General features: G+C 48.5%; 1 protein-coding gene across 1 annotated transcript in view; it reads left to right on the top strand.

Moving 5' to 3' along the window:
• Positions 1-139: 139 nt before the first annotated feature.
• P4ha2 (prolyl 4-hydroxylase subunit alpha 2) overlaps positions 140-21,735 on the top strand; it is a 54,397-nt gene continuing 32,801 nt past the window's right edge. Inside the window, exon 1 of the mRNA XM_060363712.1 lies at positions 140-1,067. The gene's annotated coding sequence lies outside the window, so the exon portion shown is untranslated. The remainder of the gene's footprint in view (positions 1,068-21,735) is intronic.

Raw genomic sequence — 21,735 nt, 5'->3', positions numbered from 1 at the left:
ACCGATTGGCCCCTCAGACTCCCGACCCTCCCACTTTGGGGGATCCGAGGATCCGCCCCTCACTTTCTCGGGCTAAACCCCGCACCCCCTACTCGCTCACTGAAGCCCCCTAGAATAGGGTCCTCTCGGATGTCTGGGTCCCGCCTAGCTGCGGAGCCGAGCCGGCTGTGGAAGCTCAGACACTAGGCACGGCCCTTTGAAGTCTCTTTTACGGGCCGGTGCTCTAGCCCGGGGAGGGATGCCGGGCTGCGGTGGCTCTGATGGGGGAGGGGCCCCCGCCTTGTTCCCAAACCACTTCCAGGTTCTGGCGGGCCGACCTGCCTCCCCACGTCTCAGCATACCGAGCCCTTTGAACACCACCGCAGATGGAACCTTGAGCCCGAAGAGCCCTGGACTACCAACACAGACCCGGGACAGCACCAGGCCTCGGGTCTTCTATCCCCCGGTCTGGGGGTAGGTGTGGGTGGAGCAGAAACAGAAAGGTGCCCAAACTAGTTTGCAAAGGCCAAGCAGATTTCCTAGAGGAGCTGACCCCTGTCTGGCGTCTAGAAGCAAGGTGCACGATTTTTTTTCCAGGCATCCCCGTTTCTCGGGGCTTCTCTTCTCCGCCAGGAGTGTTGTAACTCTTAGCTTTCTGAAAAGGAGAGCGGCTGGCGCAGTCTCCCCTCGGAGGAGTGGAAATATTTGGAGCGCTTCCCCCAGGGCCCTTCTCTCCACAACGTCTTCACTTCCGACCGCTGTACTCCAGGGATGTCCCTTAACACCCGTTAAAGGAGCCATGGCTTGTCTAGACCGCTCTCTGGGTATCTCAGCACGATCACATCAGACGTCAACTGCTTCTCCAGACCCGGAGGAGGCTCCTAGTTGAGTCAATATTCTTGGCAATCCTGTGCTTCCTCTTGGCTGACGGTAAGGGCCCTGTTGTTAGGAGGCTCACTGGGGTGTGAGATGGGGAGAGACCACTTGATCTCCAACACCTGGCAGAAAGAAGGACTGCCGGAAAGCTGCAACGGCAGGACGCCCATCCAGATGTCTCCCCCGTGGCGAGGAAAAGGAAGACTTGAGAGGTACAAAGTAGACCCCCCCCATCCAAGGGTATCTTCCGGATAGGGAGGGTGCCATTCTCTCTTCAGCGGGGAGAGGAGAGAGATGAGTGTGACACTGACGCGTGTTTGAGTGTGTATAGAGCGAGGAGGACTCACAGAGAGTAGACATTGGACTCACAGTACTGTGTGGCAGAGGAGGTTTGTGCTTGGCCTCATGCAAACATGGACGGGCCCCATATGGGAGGGGCCAGCAGAATACCCAACTACCTCTCTACTGCTGCTGCTCTGGGACCTTGCATGGTGCCTGGAGACTGCAGACCAGAAGCTCCCAGCAATTAGATCCTAGAATGGGTTCAACCACCATTAACCACTGTTTGTCCTAAGGGTTGAATGTACAGCATGGGCCATGGTCAGAGACTCCCTCATCTGGACTCTTAAGAGCCACAGCAAATGTGACAGTGATGAACCTTGCTGGGGGTGGGAGTTAAGGAGGGGGAGAAGAGCAGTTAGGTCTTCAGGAATCTGTGGAAGTTCCCTCCCAATGCACCTCACGGTGGATTCTGGGAACTTTTCACCAGGCATCCTTTTCACCATTTCTCTCTATTGATTTATACATCTCCAAGACCTGCCATCTTCCTATCCTGAAATCCCATCATCGCCTTCTGCTGGGGAGGGATGGGTCATAGTCTTCCTGAATATGACCTTGCTGGCAACTTTCTTCAGAAGCTTCTCTCACAGGACTGGAGATGAGGGTGATGGTTCTAGAATCTGCTGTATGCACATTGTGCAGGGCCTCGGCAGCTTAGATGGATGCACAATATCCAGGTCCATGGCTGTCACAGTCTACATGGGTGACATTCCTACCTAAGATAATCTCTTAGGCCCACCTCTAAAAGCGTTTTCCCAGAGGAGAGAGGCCGGGGTAGGCTGTGTGGCTGGAGGCTATTGCTGAGTTGACATGATTGGAGCAGCAGGTCTATCTACTAAATTGTCAAGTCCTATGGCTTCTCAGACACTTCTCAGACACCCATGAAGGCCTTGTAGTTTCCTTCCTGCCTTGAGGGCTTTGGTCCTGGAAGATTGCAGTGTTGCTGAATCCCTGTGGGGTGGGGGAACAAGTCACAAGGCAGAGACTTCCTTAAGGTGGGGATGGGTGGCGGCTGGTCATGTCTCAACAGTGGTCTTCATGTGTCCTCAGGCGTGTGGACTGCTGAGTTTAGCCAGACTGCTCTTCCATGCACTTCTCATTCTTCCAACAAAAGTATATTGAGTGGCCTCCATGGGCCAAGGCTTGGGGCTGCCAAGGTCTAGGGTTGAGGCACCCATGAGGTCAAGAACTGTGTCTATCTCACTTTCTCCAGCACTCAACAGAGAACCTGGCTATTACCAATGTGATAATTGTCATGGGAGTCATTATCTTAGCTTAGACCTTGGCCAAGATTCAGAAAGACACAAGGAGGGTGTGAGGAGGGCTTAGGAGAATGAAGACTTCTACTCCTGCTACCTTAGTGACCACACTTACTGTCCTTGTCCTTCAAGGGAGCCCCAAGTGGCTCAGGGCGTGATGCCCAGGCCCTCTACGTGTAACCATGGCTTCTCAAGGCCAGAGGAAACCACAGTGCTCTTTCCTTGATGGGTTGGTAGAGTTGGCAAGCTCCAGCAGGAACAGATGCCCTTGGGATATGCCCTTGGGCCTGAGTCTAGGGTGAAGGGGAGGGCGGGGCATGAGCAACTTCAGGCTGAGGAAATGCTCAGCTCAGACTGTCCAGGGTAGAGTAAAGTTGTCAGGCCAGCTCATACTTAAAAGTTGTCGAGAGGCCACGGTGCTGGCCAGAGTACTAAGAGCTGCTATAGCCCAGTGACCTCTGGTGTATTCATGCTCAGCTCTTTGGAGCCGATGTGTCCCTCCTTCAAGACCCAGCCGATGTGTCCCTCCTTCAAGACCCCAGCCGCTAGCCTCACTGGAGACCTGCATCCTTGCTGGCTTGTCCTCTCTCCTGTTATGCCCAGTCCACAGTTCTGACCACAGCAGGATCCCAGACGGCAACTAGAGGAGAGAAATGGAAAAGCTCTATATCTGTGTCCTATCTGGCCCAGCTCCAGGCTGTATTACCTCTGACCACCCAAGGACATGCTCTCTCAGTAACCTGTGATTGAGGTCAGGTGCTGGTGAGTCTATGTGGACAAGACAGGAGGCCATGGGAGGGTTGTTTGGACCTCCTGAGGGATTAGAGGTGATAGGGAGCCAAGTCAGGCCCTAGGCAGGGTCTAGGGACTCTGCAAAGGGTAGAGTCATGGGCTAGGAAAAAGGAAAGGAATATGAAAAAAGAAGGAGGGCTGGAGTGGCACAGCCTGTAAGGTGAGTTGGAAACTATGCCCAGCATGTCCAGGGAGTACAAAACTCTATCAAGAGTTCAGCTCAGCTGGCCCTTAAGCTGTGTTTGGTTCCACAGAACACAGAAGAGGGCGTGGCTGTGGCAAAGGGACTTTTCCAGCTCCAGTTTTGTGACATTCAATCCCTCAACAACAACTTCGGAAATGCCAGCTGTGTGTCCAGCCTAGACCCAGTCATCAGGACTTAAGAGGCTGGGGTTTAGGGTGCTGGGTACCATCTTTAAGGGGGCTGAGATGCTGGGAACTCTGGAGGAAGTCAGTCTCCCAGGGGCCAAGCAGGAATGAAACTGATTTTGCCAACAGAGGCCTAGATGCTGTCCCCGAGCCAAGTTCCTATCAGCCAGGGCTGATAGAAAAGCCGAAACAAACCTCTTCAAGAAACAGATTCTGGGTGTGCGTGTGAGGGGCCGCCTCGAACTCACGCAGTTTGTGGCGGTTGATCTGGAGCACAGATGCTGGGTGGACTTCCTGCTGATAACCCTTCTGCCGGTGTATAGCTGTGTCTTGGCTGTCCTTGTAGTCAACACCTGTGCCTCTGTCACCCCCGTCAGACCTGCTCGGATTCTGTTTTCCCAGAGGAAACCAGACTGCTCTGGGACCCAACAGACTCTCAGGTGGCAGGGCGGGGACAGGTGTACCCAGCTGAGTCCATGAGGCCCAGGTAAGCCCTGAGGCCTGGGAGAAGAAGGGTGTTAGGGTGGATGGTGTCTCACACAGGGGTGGCAGAAGGCAGGTGGGAAAGGCAGGGGTGGCCCAGCCCTGACAGGGAGGTGACAGGACAGCCTGTCAGTCATGGCGGTGAAACCCATGGGATTGCATGTTGTGCAACCGAGACCTTGCCTTAGGGTGACCCTCATCTTTGTACTCACACAATTGTCATTCAGGCCGAAAGATGCAGGCAGCCTGCCCAGGATTACCCAGCCTCTCCCAAGCTTCCAATGTTCTAATTCTCCCTGGAGTCCCCAGTATTAGCTGCTTTTTGTTTTTGTTGCTAGGATAAAATACTTGCACCCCCAAGCACCCCAAGACAAAAAGACTCCAAAAAACTTAAAGAGGAGAGGGTTATTTCCACACATAGCCTGAGACTACAGGCCACCATGCTGTGGAAGATACAGGCCGGAGGGGTGTGAGATGAGCGACCATGTTGCCTCAGCTTCTTAGCAGAGAGCGACAGGAGCTCACCTCATACTCTTGTTTATTTTTTTATGTTTTTTCTTTCTGTTCAGTTTGATACTTCCCCAGCCCATGGGATGATGCCGCTCCCACTCAGGCTGAGCTTTCCCTCCCTCAGTGACATCTCCCTGGAATTGCCCTCACAGACATGGCCAGAGGTGTCTCCTAGGTGGTTCCAAATCCAGTCAAGCTGACAATGAAATTTAATCATGATACTTTGAAAAGCTCTGGGGCGCTTTGCTTCCCCTGGTGGCTGGCGGCCTCTGTCAGTCTTGCTACACTGACCACCATGAGGAAAAAAAAATTCTCCCTTTTACAAATCAGCTCCTGAGATGAGCGACCGGGATCTGTGTTCTTTTCATGTCCTCAACGATTTTGGCCAGGGCCTTCCCAGCACCACTCCCAGATGAAAGCAAGGATTCATGATCCTTCCTTTCTCAGTCCCGCAAAGAGAGACACTGTCACGTGGTACAGGAAAGGCAATGCCAAAAAATGTAGAGATGACGGAAAAGATATAGGGCCTGTGGCTACAGCAGTCCAGTTACCGTGGCTCACCTGCCCGACATATTGCTGTTCATGGCGGTGTGGGTTTTGAACTCCTAGCACAACTGTACGGCTGTAGCCTTGTTCTAGCCACGCATTTACAGACACATTTAGCAGTGACCTGACCAGGACCATCTATTCTCAAGCATGGAGACCCCTGACTGTTCTCAACCTTTAGAGCTGACATCTGGGGCTCCTTGGCTGGCTGGGGAACTCCAGATTATGTCTCTATGTCTACCCCTCCAGGAAACTAAAAATGAGACATGGGAAAATAGTGTTTCCGGAATTATGGCACATGCTATTTAGGATTTGTCCATTTCGTCAACGGGTATTTTTGAGCATTCTGTGTCAGGCACTGTTCAAGGCTGAGAGTTGAACAATTAAGCCTTTGTAACATGCACAACTGTATTGCCTCACTTGGAAAAAACTGCAAAGATTAAAATTCCTGGCTCTTCTTCTCAGGATGGAGCCTCACACCCCCTTTGCCCATGAATTTCTCACTAGCGTATTTGAGGCCTCTGTTTCCTGCTGCTGAGGGGGTCATGAGGTCATGATGCTAATGGGACAGAGTGTCCAATGGGCGTTGGCCTATCTCCAGCCTACCTTCTCAGCTCCGTATTTTATTCTTTGTACTTTTGAAGCTTTTTGAAGCAGGATGTCTTATTGCCCAGGCTGGCCTCCGCTAAATACATTTGGGTCTTGATCCTTCTGTTTCTATCCCTCGCATGCTGGAATCACCAGTTTTATATGGTGCTAGAGCACAAACCCAGGGCTTGAAGTGTGCTAGGCAAGCATGCTACCAACCGAGCTGCATCCCCAACCACCCACCCCTTCCTTTCTGTGTCTGTGGGTGATGTTCCCTACCGTGGGAGCAGTTCCTTTACCCTGACCAGTCTTGGTGAAGTGTTATGCTGTACCCTGTAGGCAGTGATGACTGAGTCCCAGGCTGGTGAGGACTATTCAAGGCTGACCTCACCTCCGGGTCTGGCCCCTGGACACCCCAACTGTGACCATCTGGTGTGAGCCTGACCTCCCATGTTGCCTAGAGAATGGGGTAGAGCCATGCTGCTGGAGGCTAGCAGTTGCCAGCTGGCCTAGAGTCTGGGAATCCAGGTGCAAGGGGCTATGGGGATTAGAGCAAGAAAGGCCAGATCCAGGCCTGTGAGGGTGAAGCTGAACTGGAGCTGCTGGAGGCCGCTGGGAGAATACAGTAGAGCAGGGCCTGTGAGTCAGCCTCCTGTCTTGGGTGGCTATTTTCTTGGCTCCTAAGAAGCTTCACAAACCCTCCCTCATTTCCTTTGTTTTCCAAAACTAAGACCGTTGCTGTATGTAATATCTGGGCTGAGCATCGCGGTGTGGGCGACAGCTCTCACGCCCACCGACAAGGGCCGTGGAGTGGTCACGTGTCCTGAACTGCAACCTAAAGGATACCTAGCCACGTCAAGTGCTTTCTGGGAACTCTCTGTATCCATGGGAAGGTAGACCTGCCTAAGGTATGGGGCGACCATGCTCGCCTCTCCCACATGGGAAGCCAGATTATGCCAGGAGAACGCGAGAGCGTACAGGAAGAATTCATGTGTGGAGGTTAAAGAAGAAAGCGCTTCACCTCAGGGAAAAGGAAGAGGAGGTGCTGGGTCTGGGCTTGACTGAGTGTTGGAAAGTGCCTGGCTCAGCACTCTGGGCTTCACAGGTTCTGAGAAGCGGCTGTGTCCAGGACTGAGTTGTCTACAAAGAGCTGTGACATCAAGCTTTGGAGCATGAAGTATTGCTGGCCCAGTGAGTGAGAACAAGCATTTTCTTTCAGAGAAGCGTGGTGTTCCAGAGCCAGAGAGAGGTAGGGGGAGAATATATCAGAACCCCAAATCCAGTTGGGCTTAACAGTCTAGAGAGTTCCATTAATATCGGTTCCAAACAATGTTCTTTCCACCACTATTTTTCAGTGTTCCTCTGGCAGTCATAACTAGGAAACAAGACATAAGAGATAAGTAAAGGAACCGAGTAGCCAACAGAGGGACACAAAGGGTCATTCTTAGCAGATATTAATGTTAGTCCATCTCCGATGTCCAGAAGAATCAATTGAAAAACTACTATGAAGAATGGGGAATCCATAAGGGTAGAGTAGACTGAAATAAATTCATACATGTGTATAGATATCAATAGCCTCTTTAAAAAGTGTTGAGTCATAGATAATTTAAAAATATGATGAAAATAGGGGCTAGAGAGGCAGATTGGCAGTTAAGAGCACCTGCTGTTCTTGCAGAGGACTTAGGTTCGCTTCCCGGAACCCACACGGCAGCTCATAACCACCTTAACTCCAGTTCCAGGGTTATAACACACTCCTCTCATCTCCAGGGGCTTCTGCATATGTCTGGTGCACACACATTCACTCAGGCACACACACATAAATAAATGCATATTAAACTTTTTGTTTTGTTTTGTTTTGTTTTGTTGAGACAGGGTTTCTCTGTGTAGCCTTGACTGTCATGGACTCACTTTGTAGACCAGGCTGGCCTTGAACTCTACCTGCCTCTGCCTTCCAGAGTGCTCGGATTAGAGGCATGCACCACCTTGCCCGGCTTGCATATTAAACTTTTACCAAAAGTTTTAAATGTATTAAAATAAGTTAACATTCACATTAACAGTGAAACACAGGAACAGAAATGAATTAGACTAGATCATTAAAGGCCTAGGAATGTTGATATGTGTAGGTTGAAAAGAAAACAGAATGTATCAAACAGAAGCCATTTTTTCTAAGAAAAATATCACTCAATATTTTAAATCTTATCAATGGACAAATTCAATGACATTCCAATCAAAATTTATTTGGATGGGAGGTATTGGCAAGATGACTCTAAAGATCAACAGAAAAGACAAATATGGGAGAAAACCCGAACAAGAGGTGCTCTATAGACTCCAAAGTATATATGTCCTACATCTAAAATAATTGAGCATAAATGTATGGATGGCAGAGTCTGTAGTACGTGACGAACATGAATTTAATTCAGAAGATAAATGGTGAAGTTCGTTCAACAAATGAGGGCTTCACCTCATCAGCACAAATGCCAAAACTGGAGTGATACAGACTAGCATTGCCTCTGCGCACGGATGAAAATCCCAGTGCCAGGGACGCAATACCTCCCTAGGAATAGCTGGCCAGGGAGGTCCCTACAGCCTCCCCTCCCCCCAAATAATACAGATTATTGCTACTGCTCTTGGTTACCCACTTGAGCTAGGTGATAAGACTCTATTAATGAAACCATTGAGAAATCAAGCTTGAACTCAGATCAAAATTTTCCTCACTGTTGGTTAATTTCTATATTTCAAGAAGGTGCTATTTAGGCATATATATGTATATATATAGTGAAAAATACAAATATATACACCTATACATATATAAATATACATGAATATAATATATGAATGAATATACAGCTATATGCATCACCTCACCCATCTTGATGCTATGGCAAATAACTGACAGGAACAAACAATCTGAGAGAGGAAGACGTGGTGGCTGGGCAGCTGCACTGGTGGTCGTAGCTGGGGGGCTGGGCCATTCCCTTCTAATAGATCAGGAAGCGGAGAGCCCCAGTAAGAACCAGAAATGGCCATCATGCTGGAGGCCTGCCCCCAGTGACTCCTTTCTGCTAACCAGGCCATAGTCCCAAAGGTTCCACAACCTCCCAAAACAGTATTACCAGCGGGGAGACACGGACCTAAACACTTCAGTGCGGGGACTTTTCACACGTCATTACTGTATCATGTCTTCCTAAACAACTCAAGCCCTTGCCGTCAACAAAAGGTTAAGAAACCAGGTATGGTGACTCCCACCTGTAACCCCAGCACCCAGGAGGCTGAGGCGGGAGGATTTCTCTGAGCTGAAGGCCAGCCAGGAGCTCCAGCCCCTGGTATGGTGCCACTCACATTTAGAGTGGACCCTCCCGCCTCAATCAGCCTAATCTGGAAAATCCTTCCCAGACATGTCAGGAGCTTGTTTCCGTGGTGATTCTGAGCCCAGTGAAGCTGGCGAGATGAACTGTCAGATAGTTCTTTTGTCTATTTGTTACGTGTACTAGCATCTGTGTTCCTTCGTTTAGGACCGAGTTTCCATCATATACCATTTCTCTCTGGCCTCAAGAACTTCCTCTAATATTTCTCAAAATCTACTGCTCATTATTTTATTTTTAGTAGAAAATGCCTGCGTTTCTCATCCCAGGTTTTGAAGAGAATTACTTTGGACAGAGAACACTAGGTTGATTTTTTTTTCCCCATAGCATATCTACTACTGAATATATCATTCTGTGCGCAGGAGCACATACTCACACACACACACACACACACACACACACACACACACACACACGCACAGAATGAGCATGAATATGAGTGAATACAGTTCATGTCTGTGTGTGTGTGGGAGGTTCACAGAGACTACCGTGTTCTGTCTATCACTCTGCCGTATTCATCTGAGACAGAGTCCTTCACTGAACCCTGGAGCTAGGCTAGTAGCCACAAGCGCCATGGGAACCTCCTGTTCCCAGCCCCACCCCTTTAGTTCACTACCTTAAACCTTCCCACACCTAGCTATTTTTTTTTTTTTTTTATGTATGTGGTGTTTTGTCTGCATGTGTATCTGTGTACCACACAAGTCCCTAATGAATACAGAGGCCAGAAGAGGGCATTGGATTAACTGGAGCTGGACAGCTGTGAGCCTCTGTGTTGGTGTTGTGAACTGAATCCAGATCCTCTGGAAGTGCTCTTAACTACCGAACCGTCTCTCAAGTCCCTCCGCCTCTCGCTGTACCTTGAAGCTCATCAAGGGGCTAGGCTGGCCAGCCGATGAGCTCTGCTGATCCGCCTGCTCCCAAAGCTGCGGTTACTGGCCTGCGCTGCCAGCCCTGACTTTGGTGAGTTCTGGAGACCCAAACACAAGTCGTCATGCTTGCACAGGAGACGCTTTCCCAGCTACGCTGTCTCTCCAGTCTCTGCCTCTTTAGAACAGGGCCTTCTGTAGCCAGCTGAGGCTGGCCTTGGGCTTCTGATCCTCCTGCTTTCACCCTCGAGTGCTGAGATGGCAGCTGCATTTCTAGGTCCAGCTCTCCAGGATCCGTTTTCATCGCTCCCCCTCTCAGTTATGTATTTTATTTTCTGCTTCTTCCCAGGCCTCACAGCGTTTGATCAGATGATAACTGTAGCTGTGCTGTTGATATGAGTCATTGTCTCCTCCGAGGAACAGCGTTTCATGAGACAGCAAATTTACCGAGAGCTCCATTTAGCTCACCTGAGCTTAGATTTTAGGCTTTATTAGGGCAGGCCCAAGGTACTGTGTAGGTAGAGTGCTCCTGCCCTAACGAGGTAGGCTTTCTAAGTTTTTTTTCGGCGGGGAGGGCATATGTGTGTGCATATTCATGTGTGTGCAGGTCTGTGAATGTACGCATGCATGTGGAGGTCAGAGGTCAACCTTGGCTAAGGTTTGATAGACGTTGATTTTTTTAAACAAATCTTTAAAATTTTTATTAGATTTCTTCGTATTGTTTTATGTATGATGATTGACCTCATATGCATGCAGTGCCTGTTTAGGTCAGAAGGGGGGAATCCGAGACACTGGAGTTGGCGTTAGAAAGGGTTATGAACCATCATGTGTATGCTGGGAATTGAACCTGGATCCTCGAAAAGAGCAATCAGCACATGTAACCACAGAGCCATCTCCAGCCCTGATCTTTCTGGTTTCTCACGGCCTGCAAGCTTGCCAAGTAGGCTAGGTTGGCTAGCTATTAGGCCTGACGAATCTACCTGTCTTTGCTTCCTCAGTTCTGAAAATATAAGCACACACCATGCCGGGCTTTTGAAATGTGGGTTCTGGGAGCTGAATCCAGGTCCTTGTGCCTGACAGACAGGCACTTTAGCAACTGAACCACGTCCCCAGCCCTTTCTAAGGTTTTGATAGAGCACTGAGCTTAGGAAAGAGTTTCCACTCTAGCTGATCAGAACAGGTGCCAGTGGCCCTATGACTCTGAAATCTTCATTTAGCTTAAAGACCCACAGAGCACTGCTTGTGTGCAGCTCAGACAAGCGTCTTGGTGGACCTGTGTGGCTTTGTGGAGCTCCTTCTTAGGGCAGCTTCTGCCAGCCTATTTCAGTCACCTCAACATGCATACTGTATTTCCACTCTCTAGTATCACTCATTGAGACCGTTGCTCTGTTTGGCTGCTTCTCTCTGCCATAGTTTGATAAGAGACCCAGGAAAAGACAACAACAACAAAACCAGACAACCCCCTACCCCCCCAAATTAAAAAAACAGAACCAAAACATTGATGAGTGTTGCAATTACTTTGTACGTTTCCCTGCTCAAGGATGAGAGTGACCTCACATCTAATGTTTGTAATCGTTTGCTCTCAATGCTTTATCTAGTTTTGGAGTTTCTTATGAGTGTGTGTGAGTAACCTTTTTACCATTCTGTCTTGGATAAGAAAAGCTTTAGACTTTAAAGAAAGGAAAGAAGCCAGGAAGTCAGGTCTGTTGGTTCTGCACCTTGCCAGATCTTTCTAACTTGGCACCAGAAGTAGACTGGAGAGAACTTCCCATTGTGGCCATGATGGGTAAAACATGTCGGACCAATCCTCTGCCAAAAGCAATGGTAAAAGTTAGACAAAAATATAGAAAACAGGGCTGAATATGTAGCTCAGTTAGCAGAATGCTTAAGCTAGCGTGAGTGAAACCCTGAGCTTGATCCCAGACCAGCATAAAATGGGTGTGGACTTAAAGGTGGAGAAAGGAAGATCAGGAGTTCAAGGATATCCTCAGCTATACAGTGAGCTGTGAAGGCCCTGGAGAACAACCAGTACAGGTGAGGCCTGAGGGTCATGATCCTTGAGAACAGAAACAATACCTACTCAACCCCACACTTTACACTGTGCTGTATGGGGAGGCGAGTCCAGCAGAAAGCACCAGTCTTCCCAAGTTTTGGGTACAGAGGTCAGAGTTGAAGGATGCCCCAAAGGTGAGACCTAAGATTCCAGAAGGGAGGTAGTGGTAGAGATGTTGGCCAGCAGTCGCATACAAATTCCTCTGGGTTTGTTCTTCTGATTTCAAACAGTAGCCCCGAGTTAAAGAACGGAGATGACTCCAGCCACAGAGAGCTGGGAAGACAATGGGAATTCCAGTTCGGGAGGGAGCATCTTGGCAAACACCAAAGTTTCCAACCAAGTCCCCAGAAAGGACGAGAGAGAGAGAGAAAGAGAGAGAAGAAGAAGAAGAAGAAGAAGAAGAAGAAGAAGAAGAAGAAGAAGAAGAAGATACTTCCTAAGACAAAATGAACCACCCCTGCTACACACAGCATGAAGTCAAGCCTGGCAGTAGTTAGGTGGTCTTACTGGTATCTTGTCTGACAGAAGTCATCCAGAATGTGTGAACCAAATAACTAAAGACGAAGAGAAAAGACAGTGAGAATAGACAGAAAGCCTGGGACTTCAAACAATGATGCTTAAAATGATTAAGAAAACAGAAGAAAAAGACAAAATGCATGGATGCTTAGAGCACTTGAAATAGAATCACAATATAAAGCAGGACCCGAGAGCTAGGCAATATGCCATCTGACATTAAGGAGTCATAGATTTGAGGCAGGGAGATGGTCTTGTGGGTAAAATGCTTTCTACACAAGCACCCATAAAATACCTTCCATCCCAGCACTCGGCCAAGCTGGCTAGCTCCATGCGCTGAATCAACAGGATATAGTTCAAACGATCCTGACTCAGTACATAAGGTGGAGGGTGATAAATGAAGATACTGGATGTCAACCTCTGGCCTCCATATTCGTGTGTGCATGCACGCGTGCACACACACACACACACACACACACACACACACACACTTACACTTGCATGCACATCTCTACACACATGTACATGCACACACATAAACATGCAAAAACAAAAGAGAACTTAAGAGATTTAAGAATGGAATGGAGGTAGGAGACGATAGAATAAGTAGACTAGGAAATATTCAGACACACAGAGGGAAGGGAAAGAAAAGAAAAGGCAGTGAGACACACGGGGTATTGTCAAACAGACGAATATGCATGAGTGTCATTCCACAGGAGATGAAACAGGGATGAGGGTAATATTAAGAGAGATAATGGCCAAGAGTTTCACAACACCAACAGGGGACATCAAAGGATGAATGTGCAGAAAACCATCTTCAGGCACATCGCGGTCAAAGTCTTGAAAGGCCATGTGAGGGACAGTGGAGCCGTCACTTGCAGGCTATCAGCTCTGCGAGAGGGATGAGGGGATCTGTGGGTGGTAGAATGACATCTGTAAATTACAGAAAGAAAAGGAACCCTGTTAATATGGACACATTTGTTTTGTCTGTGTGTCTGCCTCTCTGTGTGCCTGCATATGCAAAGGTGTGAGCATCTGCACACTGAGGCCAGAAGAGGGCGCTGGATCCCTGGAGCAGACGTTACAGGTGGTTGTAAGCCACCTCCTGTGGGTGCTGGGAACTGAACATGGGCCCCCTGGAAGAGGCAGCAAGTGCTCTTAACCACTGAGCTATTTCCCCAGCTCCCAGATTTCTTCACTCAGTAAAAATAGTAAAAATAATCACTGTTTCAAGTGATAATTATTCTCAACTCGATAATGCTTTGTGGATTTTGTAACACATGTCATCTGGGTAATCAGCTCTGCTTATTGTTTATAAATGCTACCTGCTGTTGTGTCTCTATCCTCTTACCCATGACTTTGTTCATTCTGTGCCCTGTGCTTGAATACCCAGCTCTTTCTCTGGCCAGCCTCTTGGGGGGACTGCATATTATCCCTCTGCTTCATGTTGCCATGTGAGTCGCATGGGGGTTAACTAACAGTTAACTAACAGTTTTCTCACCCATGCCCCCTCTTCTCCCACAAAAGGCAAAATGACAACATGGATTCTGGATAGACCTTTTACGATTTTTTAAAAATTACATTTATGTGCATGTGTCGGTGTGTGGGTAGGTGTATGTGCGTGCGGGTGCTCATGGAAGCCAGAAGAGGGCATCAGATCCCCTGGAGCGGGAGTTATAGGTGGTTGTGAGCCTTCTAGCATGGGAGTTTGGAACTGAACTCCTCTCTACGAGCAGTTTGGGCTTTCCAGCGCTGAGCCATCTCTTCAGCCCCGTCTGAGCATTAGCCTGGCTGTACCCAGTGGGGATCTCTACTGGTATTCATCGGTGGACCAAATGCATGTGAAGTTGAGAGGCCCCAAGCTGAGTGAGTGGATGGATGATGGACCTGCTGTTCATCAGCATGGTCAGGGCAGCTGGTCTTGTCTTTGGTCACTGAGCAAGGCCTTCAGGGCTAGGTGCAGGCAGCTCCCTCCATATCCGCCTTCTCCTTTCTGCCCATGCATTTGACAGCCCATTAGTTGAGCTCAGTCAGAAGTCACAGTGGCAGGAGACCCTGATGTTGTCTACATATTTCACTAGCCAGTTCACTCGATGCGGGAATGTGGAAGGACAGGTGGGAGCTATCTGATGAGCACACACCTACTTTTCAATGCTGTGAAAAGACGCCATGACCGAGGCAGCTCAGAGAAGACATGTTTTTGGGGGCTTACAGTTTCAGAGGGTGAGGAGCATGACATCGGGTAGGCATGGCACTGAGCAGTAGCTGAGACTTTACATCCTAATCTTCAAATCGGAGGCAGAAGGAGAGAGAGAGAGAGAGAGAGAGAGAGAGAGAGAGAGAGAGCTAACTGGGAATGGGGCTGGCTTTTAAAACCTTACTCAAAGCCCAGCCCTGGGGACACACCTCCATCAACAAAGCCACACCTTCTAATCCTTCCCATATGGTTTTACCAACTGGGGACCAAGCATTCAAATATATGAGCCTATGGGAACCAATCTCATTCAAACCACCACATGGGCCAACAAAGGTGACATCTGTTGTGTGTTATTTTTTCCCTTAGCACAATGGAATATTCCATAACTTTGTAGGCCAATCATAGATGAAGCCTGGAGCATCCTAGGAATCCAGGGATGCAGCCCTGTGTCTCCTCAAGAGCTCAGCCCAGCAGGAACAAGGGTATTCTGGGTTTGTCCAGAATTCTGTCTTCCCTGTCCTTCCCTAACTTTTTGCATGATTAGTCCTTGATTTGGGTCATAAGCCCTTACATCCCTGGATGCCTCGGAGGCTGTAAGTAAACTTAACTGAATGCTGAGTGTCTTAGTTTTCACTGGGTGAAAACCTTCCCAGTATTCTCTCTATCTTTCGTACTGAAGTTCCAAACTGGAGTCACTCTCTAAGGTCTGGAAAACACCGCTGTCAGCCCACGTGTCCATGCTGATTCGGCAAGCAAGGGTCCTAGCTGAAACTTGTGGTATTGGAGACCTGGGCACCCAATCAGTCAGTGGGTGGGGGGAGGGCGCCTTAAAAATTAGTCATCTGAGAAAAGTAAACAACGAAAAACCAAACAATCCAATTAAAAAAAATGGGACATTAAAAAAAAAATCTTTAGCATCGTTAGTCATCAGGAAAATGCAAAGTCAAACTACATTGAGGTTTCATTTTTACTCAGTCAGAATGACTAAGATAAAAAGGAAACACATGATAACAAATACTGGTCTGATGTGGGAAAGGGGAACATTTAATTCATTGCTGGTGGAAGTGAAAACCGGTACAGCCACCATGGAAACCAGTGTGACAGTTCCTCAAAAAGCTGGAAGTAGATTGCCACATAACCCAGCTGTGTCACTCTTGGGACCCAAGGGACTCCGTATCCTACTGCAGAGACTACATCCATTTCATTGCCGTTCTATTCATGATGGAATTGAAAACAACCTAAATGTTGATCACTCCATGAATGGATAATGAAAATGTGTTACATTTACATAATGAACTATCGTTCCGATGTTAATAACAACGAAATTTATATATAAACGGAAGCAATATAATACATGGGTATTCTGTATTACCCATGCACACCATACATATGTAAGCTGGAAACGAGGGTGTTAGCACTGAATCTTCAGATATGTGTGTTCCATTTGAAATACCCGGAGAGGTCAGCAAATTAGAAAGGAGCCGTGGCAGGGGCTTTCAGGGAAGGAGAGAAAGAACACAGTGATAGAGAGCGTTAATGGAATAGGAGGGATTAATGGAATAGGAGGGGTTAAATCGGGGCTGAGGGATGGGAGAACGGGGTAGAGGATTGAATGCCCTTTGAGGGCCCCTTGAGCAAGGCCCTCGATGACAGTTTAACTGTGTCCCATAGTGGATGTCACGCACCCTCTGGTGGCCATCTTTATTTTTGCAGGTAGGGCAGTCTGAGCTAGGATGACACTTCAGCGGAAGGCTCAAAGGCCCTTCCTTCCCAAGTTCCCCCAGGCTATTGCCTCAGGCACAGATAGCTGCTAGTACTTGGAGATGGAGCACAAGGAAACACTGCCTGGACAAGAAAAGGGGTGAGCCTGGCAGGTGGCTGTTGGTCACTGTGGAGTGAGAGTGCCAGGAAGGGACACTGTCCCAGCTTCCCTCCTCACCCTTGGCACTGGTTCCTGCAGATGAGGGAGGAATACAGTTTGTTGGACTCAGGCCCTTAGAGGGCTGGTCCAGGGTGAGGATTAAGACAGATTCTGGTTTGTTTTTTTTTCTTATCAGTTACATTTTATTAACTCTGTATCCCAGCCGTGCCCCATCCTTCATTCCCTCCCAGTCCCTCCCTCCCTCCCTCATTTTCACCGTGCCCCTTTCCAAGTCCACTGATGGGGGGGACCTCCTCCCCATTCATCTGATCCTGTTTTATCAGGTATCTTCAGGACTGGCTGCAAAGCCCTCCTCTGTGGCCTAACAGGACTGCTCCTCCCTTCGGGGGTGGGGAGACCAAAGAGCCAGTCATTGAGTTCCTGTTAGAAATAGTCCTTGTTCCGCTCACTTTGGGAAACCAATTGGTTACTGAGCTACCACAGGCTACATCTGAGTGGAGGTTCAAGGTTTATCCATACATGGTCCTTGGTTGAATGTCAGTCTCAGAAAAGACCCTGTGCCCAGATATATTTGGTCCTTGTGGAGCTCCTGTCCTTTCCCCATCAGACTAACTACCCTTCTTTCTTATGATTCCCTGTACTCTGCGAAAGGTTTGGTCATGAGTCTTTGCTTTGAAAACACTGCTAGTTAGAGTCTTTCAGATGCGCTCAGTAGACTCCTGTCATACATTCAATGCACATCCCATCTGTCTTTCTAAACGAGGATTTGGTTTGTTTTTTTTAAAGATTTATTTTTATATACGTATGAATGTTTTGCCTGCATGTATGTGCATGTACCATGTGTGTGCCTGGTGCCCACAGAGTTCAGAAGAGGGCTCTGGATCCCATCGAACCGGAGTTAGGAATGGTTGTGGGCTATCGTGTAGATGTTGGGAACTGAAACCAGGTCCTCCCCAAGAACAGCAAGTGCTCTTACCTGCCGAGTCATTTCTATAGCACCCATCACATTCCGTTCTGGTTTAAAGATTCAGGTTCTAGGTCACAGGAAGAGGTAGAGGCCAGGTGACCGAGGACACACCTGCCCTTGTCATGTGAAGGGACAAAGCCAACTTGCACACATGTGTGAATCCCTCTGTGCTTACACAGGTGCTTGTGGTGTGGTGTGTGTGTGGTGTGCACTTGTGAGTGGTTTATGTTGGTGCTTGGGACTGGTGAAAGCCTCTCATCTACCTTCTCTTTTCAGTCACAGAAGGACAGGGGAGCATTAAGCTTCCCAGAGTTTCATGCAGCTCTCCAGAGTTGTGAAAAAATGCAAACAATTACAAAAAGGGAAAATACAAATACTATGTGTGCGTATAAAAGTAACATTTTGCCAGGGAAACAAGTCTGCTGAAGCTCAGCCATGTTCTTATACAGTTAAATACAAAATGTGCTTTTATGGGATCTGAGCGTTCTGGAACATGTCTGATGTGGTGGGAGGTAGCCAGAGACTTCAGAGGAATGAATGGCTTGGTCTCCTAGGAGTGAGTTGGGGACTTAGGCCAGCGTTCCTAGTGACTAAGTTCAGGTGTGGGTGCCTACTTGGGGAATAAGAGGTAGGTGAGAGCTGTGACCAGAGCTGATCCGAGCAGGGCAGTCAAGGCTTGGCAGCAGAAAGGGTGAGAGTGCTTGGACAGGTGGAACAGGCCGTGGTGATACTGGAGTCCCGGGTTCCTCTGATTGTGTGGTGGTAGCTTGGGGTTAGGGTTAGCTAGTGCTAGCCCATGAGGTGATCTTGTACAAAGTACCCAGAGATAACTATTTTCCAATTCCTTTTATTTCTATCTTTTGCTGATGGTTGGGGTCTGGGCTAGGTTTTTCCAGGTTCTTGGCCTCTTATTCAGAGAACTGAAAAAGAGGGCTCATGAAGATTTGCCAGAGAATCAAAATAAACCTGTGTGGAGTACAGATTGTAGAGGAATCTGCTGTCAGGAGTGCCAGCGAGCCACAGGAGTGGGAGAACTCAAGAGTTTCCTTTTACGGGATTCCAGAGAAGAGGCTGGTTAGTAAGGGGTGCAGTTCGGGTAGTTCTCTATTTTGATTGATAGATTAGATCGTACAGTCATTTTCCTGCTGTACGTATCCCTTTCCCATAATGCATCTGATTTTAACCATAGGTGTAGGATAGTGAATAGGGGATTCCCCTGAAAAGTTTGATAGAGATACACCTTGTCTTACTGTGAATGCACCACAAACCAGTCCAGGCCAGATTGATTTGCTCTCCTGTATCTCATAGCAGGGTATGTTGGAAATACACTTGAATAGAAAGTGTCAAAGATTTGATTGTTGTGAGGGGCAGGGAAACTTGTACCACTGCTCAGTATGTCTGTTTGATGTGGGGGTTAGGGAGACAGGAGGGTTCTGAGGTTTCTAGATTCATTGTTTGGACAGGGCTGTGTGCTCATAGTCTGTGCAGGTGAAGGAACTGGGCTGCTCTGTGCACGATTATAAGAGGGAGCCGGGCCCAGCTCCAAACCAGGGTCACAGCTTCCTAAACCGTCTATGTTCAGGATGGTCCAGCCTATGGAGAAGTCTTGAATACGCAAAGCCATCAAGTGGTGGGCATGGCACCCCTGGCTGCGGGAGAGCACCATTCACACAACTTGAATGGACCAGAGCCACTTGTGGGTAGAGCCATCAGTCTCACCCCTGAAAGAATGCAGGGTGGCTTACTTGTCTCATTATAGTTAAGTGAATCGCTTTCCTTTAAAAATAGGAGCGGAAAACGAGGCCCGGGAAGAGGAAGGGTGGGGCGGGGAGAATCAGTGCTGGACTGTCTTTAAGTGGGTGGCTACCTCGCTGAGGAAAGAGCCTTGCAATCCAGGAAAGCAGACCTTGTGATTAGGCTTTCCTGCCAGCCAGCCACAGGGGGCTGGTGTGCTTTCTGGAGCTAGCCCGCCTTGCCGTTTCCACTCTTACTCTCTCTGAAGATTGTGGTTGGTTAGTCATCCGTTAGCAAGGTCTACTCTAGGTGCTGGAGCTTAATCGGAACTCTGCATGCATGGCTGAGCAGGGACATTCAGTGAGTGAGGGGTGGGACTTAGCCTCCCTATTCTGGCTATTGGTGAATTCTCCTATCCCGGCTTTTTTCTTTCTAACTGTTGCCATTCCGTAGTCAAGGCTGCCACAAGCAGTCAAGTAGCCTGCTCTGACATTCTCCCTGCTCAGCTTCAAGCTCTTCTCTTTCTCCTCCCCCATCCCCACAGAAGAAGAGAGCATGTTCTTCGAGGACCCTGCTCCCTTGCTCTGCCTTCCCTCTGGGGAGACAGCTGCCTGCCCTCAGCACTAAACCCAAATTTCTTCTGCAGCTTCTTTGGTACCCAATGACTTCACCTGACATCTGTGACTTTCTCTCTTCTTACTGCTCCCCTCCCCAGGTCTACTGGCTTCCTGACCCTGCTGGAAAAAAAAATCACCAAACCCAAAAATCTTCTGTCATATTTAAGCCTGATATCCAAGAGCTATCCTCAACCTCCACCTCTTCCTCACTCATTACTAATACCCAGGCCCAATATGGTCCTAGGGTTGAAGGCAGAGGGACAGGGCAGCTAGTGTGATGCCATTATAGTCTTAAAAGCATGCATTATAGTATATTCATCAAAGTATCTGTGCATGAGGCCAGTGTCGGCTCAGCTGGTAAAGGTGCTTGAGTTAAGCCTGATGACCTGAGTCCCATCACCCAGACGCAAATGGTGGAAAGCAGGGAATCAGCTCCTGAAAATTGTCCTCTGACCTCCACATATGCTATGGCATATGCATGCCCCTCACCCACTAAAATAAAGGGTTATAAAAAACGTGAAAATTCTGTGTCTGTAAGCACCCCCTGGAGCTGACTCCTAGCTCTCTGGGTGCCTGCATTGTGTAGTGTTTTGGCCAGGATGGAGGCAGAGTGCGGGAGGATGCTGAAATCTAAGCTCATTATTTATACTTTAGGGGCCTCCTGGAGATCTGCTGGGTAATTACAGCTCCTCCAAGTCCTGGGATAGCTAATGATAGCCTAGTTTGTGCTGGCTTTGCGCTTCCTGGTGGCAGCGGACCATGTGGGAGGTAGCTAAGAGGTGGCTTAAAGCCATACAGGGGATTTTCACCCACAACTAGTCCAGGGGTTGGGAAAAGGAGAACTATCAGTACCTATATGGGCTTTCCCAGGGCGGTCTCCCAGGCTTCCACGGATCTGCTAGGTAGCACATTTACCCCATTTTGAACCTTGTAGCCACCACTAGGTGGCCTCAGTCCTGTTACATTGCCTGGCCTTCAGCCAAAATGCTAGCCAATTGGGACATTATCTATTTTATCTTAGTGCCTAGGAAGAGGAGGAGGCTAAGGTACATACAGGGTTGGATATACCATACATATGTATGTATATATGTATATATGTGTGTGTGTGTATATATATGTGTGTGTGTGTGTGTGTGTGTATGGTATAGTATAAGTATGTGTCAACAGATACATTGCCCTCTGTGTAGCATTGTTTGACCCAGGAGGGCATGACATGGGAATACCATCCAAGATCAGGAGTTTGTAAATCCTGACCACATCTCTAGCTGCTGCAGTAGTTGCCAAGGCCTCAGGCACCAACAGCTAAGGAGGCTTCAGTGCTGGGAGCTCAGCTTGCCTCCTCCCTTCCCCAGGGTAGGGACCGCAGGCAGGAGAGGCTGAGGAAAGGGCTTTACCCCCATCTGACCTCCCACTTATCCGATCATTTATCTGCCCGGCGCAGAGTTCTCGCTCTCCTTTGTGGTAACACTAGGTCTTTCCCTAATGATGGGGGAAGAGGGGGACAAATCAGGGTGCCATTGGTCAGGATGTCTCCTGGGGCAGAGAAGTACCTGGGGGGTGGAGATTTCCTTTCCTGGGATAGAGAAAATGTTGGAGCAGAGGCAGTTGAGGTGGTGGGCTGCGGTGTGATGTTTTATTTTATCCACACCTATGGCTGGGGGGTTCTTGTAAGGGGCCTCCCCTTGATGTTTCAACATGACGTCATCATCATCTACAAATCTACGTTTGCTCTCTGAAGAACCGCACAGTTGAGAAAACACCCCCCCCCCCACACACACACAAACACACATAAGCGTTCATGTT

Source organism: Meriones unguiculatus, chromosome 11, assembly GCF_030254825.1.
Source record: "Meriones unguiculatus strain TT.TT164.6M chromosome 11, Bangor_MerUng_6.1, whole genome shotgun sequence".
Lineage (NCBI taxonomy): Eukaryota > Metazoa > Chordata > Mammalia > Rodentia > Muridae > Meriones > Meriones unguiculatus.
The sequence above is the reverse complement of the archived record's forward strand: the minus strand, read 5'-3'. Positions and strand labels throughout refer to the sequence as shown.